This window comes from Mustela lutreola, chromosome 3 (genome assembly GCF_030435805.1).
Source record: "Mustela lutreola isolate mMusLut2 chromosome 3, mMusLut2.pri, whole genome shotgun sequence".
Classification (NCBI taxonomy): domain Eukaryota; kingdom Metazoa; phylum Chordata; class Mammalia; order Carnivora; family Mustelidae; genus Mustela; species Mustela lutreola.
Genome location: NC_081292.1, coordinates 126213428 through 126217084, shown reverse-complemented (window position 1 = coordinate 126217084; position 3657 = coordinate 126213428). Strand labels below are relative to the sequence as shown.

Below are 3657 nucleotides of genomic sequence, written 5' to 3'. Positions count from 1 at the left end.
GTCCCAATAATTTTTTTTTTAATCTAGAATCACCTGGGAAGCTTTTAATTTAGAGAGAGAGAGAGAGAGAATGAGGAGGGGGAGCACAAGCAAGGGAGGGGACAGGAAGGGGCTGGGGAGAGGGAGAGAGAAGCAGACTCCCTGCTGATCAGGGAGCCTGATGTGAGGCTATATTCCAGGACAAGAAGATCGTGACAGGAGCCTAAAACAGGCACTTTACCTACTGATACACCCAGGTGCCTCTCATAGGATGCTTTTAAAAATACAAATCTGTTTTCTAAAATTTATTAATCCATCACAAGATCACAAGTAGGCAGAGAGAGAGAGAGAGAGAGAGAGGGAAGCAGGCTCCCTACTGAGCAGAGAGCCCGATGGGGGACTCGATCTCAGGACCCTGAGATCATGACCTGAGCCAAAGGCAGCGGCTTAACCCACTGAGCCACCCAGGTGCCTTAAACTTTTTTTTTTTTTAATAAAAGTATACAATTTTAAAACTAGGAGTTTGAGAGACTGACAGAAAAACTTGATATAGGTTTCATTCCAGGAACATAATTTTTACTGCTGTAATAGAATGGATTGAGTATAGGTGTCTGTGACAGAGAAAGTAGGTAAACCAGTTAGAGGATCATTACAATAGTTCAGGTAAGAAACAAAAAAAGGCTAGGAGAAAGATGGTTTACAGAATACTTTCAGTGTGTTCTGTCCGTGCCTCATGGCTCCCCCAAATACTAATTATTTTGCATGACATCAAGGGTTTTGTTTTGTCTTTTAAATTCGACTTGGGTTTAGCTAATAGGAAATACCAGCCTGTGACTAGAGGTCGGCAACAGAATGAAGTTAGGTTTTTATTCCCTGGCTCCTTCTGTGTGTTGACTTCTCTTCTATCAGAGGACGTGGTTAATCTTAGACATCTTTCACCATGGAGCTAGCCTTTCTAGTTTCTAGTAACTCTTCCCTTTGTCCTCTCAGCTTACATTGTCAACAGCTTCCTATTGCTTGCTCCTAGCTGTGAGGTCTTGAAGTATTTCTGGTTGGTTTCCACAAACCCTACTTACCCTATCTTTTAAATATGTTTTCATTTAACATATACTTCACATTACCCACTCTAAGTGGTTCACCCTTTTATGGCAGGACCCTGAATGATACAGGTAGCAATTGTGGAAAGATATATAGACTTATTTACATACATACATTTGATGCATACAGAGGATAGGATTTAATGATGATTTAGAAATGGAGGATGTGAAAATGGAGGTATCAAGGATGACTTCCAGATTTCTGGCTTGATCAGTAGGTGAATGAGAATATTGTTTGTAAGAGATGAAGATTCTCATCTCTTAGAGAGAATTCAGGTGGTATGGGAGCAGGTCAGGACTTCTGTCTGGACCATACTGAGTGGAAATGTCAAGCTGACAAATTAGTCAAAAGTCAGAAGAGAACCACAGAGTATCAGTACACATTTTGTTGATGTGAGGGCATCTATGTTATTTCAAGAGAGAACCGAAGTGAGCATACAACAAAGTCCAAATCATTATGAAATCTATGGTCTACTTGCGGAAGAAGTCATGAAAAAAATAAAGTACAATGTTAAATTAATTCTACATAACAAAAGTTCAAGCAGGTATAAGATAACATAATGAGAGGTGCATGGATGACTCAGTTGGTTAAGCATCTCCCTTCGATTCAGATCATGATCCCAAGGTCTCAGGATCGAGCCCCATATTCGGCTCCCTGATCAGTGGGAAGCCTGCTTCTCTCTCTCCCTATGCCCCTCTTCCTGCTTGGGCTCTCTCTCTCTCTCTTTTTCTCAAATAAATAAATAAATAAATAAAATCTTTAAAACTATATAATATAATGAGAAGACAATGCATTTTGGAGGTTGAAAGAAGTGATAGCTAATATTATTCCTAATAGAGACATGCTGAATAGGTGAAAAGATGGAGGAAGGCTATTCTAGGCAGAGAAACAATATTCATCTTAAATCTCTGTGGAAGAAAGGACTATAGTTCACTTGAAAAACTGAAAATTGACTAGTGTGGCTGAAGATTAGTGAGCAAAGGAAGAAGTAGCATGAGATCAGGTTGCTGAGGTTGACAGAAGACCAGATTATTAGGTCATGACTGTTGGGATGCTATTTGATACCTAGTCATAAAGCAACTTAACTTTAATACAAATCTTAAGATGACCACAACTGTCATATAAACTTCATTATTAGATCTTATACTATGCATATCAGATACAATTGGGATGCTCAATATTGTTCTTTTTTTTTTTTTTTTTTTTTTTTTTTTTTACAATTGGGCCAATTGACTCATCTACTTTGTAGTAAAGCACTACTTGTTAAGGGCATTGATGGAGAAGAGAGAGGATATCTGATAATTCACATGGCATGTCTTTATACCTTAAATTGAACTTTATAAATTGGAAATTATTTTTGTTTTCCCTTCAGGTACCCTTACCCTTTATGACTTATTACATATGAAAAACAAACCTATCATATAGAAATATTGGGAAATAAAACCATGAGTATTACTTATAGTTTATACTGGACATTTTCACTAGGACTTAGTTGTCCTAGTCTTTTTGCAAGAGCTAGTGATTTTACTAGTTTAGTGGAAGACGTTCATATCTGAACCTGAGGTTGCCTGTGGTTACTTATTGTGGTATCCATAATAAACACACAATGAACAAATTATAGCTCTATTCAAGGATGATACATTTATTCTTCAAATGAAGAAAAAATATTAAAAATTCTTCAAGAAGAGATAATTCTTATACAGTGCCACTATATGTTAGGCACTGTTTTAAAATCTCCATATGTATTAAATCATTTACTGACTATAAAAATCCTATGAGGCAGGGACTCTTACCATCAGCATTTAGGCATGAGGCAACTCCACCACAGGAAGTTACAAACCTGTCTAAGGATGTCTGGGCAGTATACTGTAGTCTGGAAATTTAACATGATGGTCTTGCTTTGGTATATCATCCTTGTGTAGGTGCCATGCTAATCTTCTCTGTGTCATTTCAATTTTAGTATATGCATTGCCAAAGTGAGCATAGCAGTCTTGTTTTATAATACTCCATCTCAACTCTCATCAGTTAGTATCTTTCTTTAATGGAAGAAGATCCATTCAGGGAAAGTAAATCATCACATTACTGAGTAGGTCTTGGGCCAAATTCTTATCAGTGATATTTTCTTGAGTGGCAATGTCAAAGAGTTGAAACCTTATGCATGTGTTAAAAATGGATAAAATTGGTCAGTAGTTCTTATAACTAGGAATATGTCACTGCACAGGTTAAGTGATATTTTAATCACTTTTTCTTTTCAATTTAAACACCTATAGAACTAAGGAATGAATTTGAAGGAGTTGCTGGTTTGATCTAAACATATGTTAATGAAATCAAATATAAAACTGATTCTTACTAGAGTGTTTAAATATCTTCTAAATAATGGGAAATTTAGCAAAGGAAAATGTCCATCTATCTACCTATCATCTATCTATCTTTCCATCATCTATATTTTTTCCACATACATTTCTTAAAATATTAAAATAAAGTCTGAGTATAATGACTATTTGCAGGTATTTGGCCATTTTATTTTTATTTATTTATTTATTTATTTTAAGAGTTTATTTATTTATTTGACAGAGAGAG

At 36.0% G+C, this 3657-nt stretch overlaps 1 non-coding gene across 1 annotated transcript; it reads right to left on the bottom strand.

Moving 5' to 3' along the window:
* Positions 1-2954: 2954 nt before the first annotated feature.
* Positions 2955-3057, bottom strand: LOC131828331 (U6 spliceosomal RNA). The gene has a single exon (XR_009352353.1). It is a non-coding gene; the product is annotated as a U6 spliceosomal RNA (small nuclear RNA).
* Between the last annotated feature and the right edge of the window lie 600 nt (positions 3058-3657).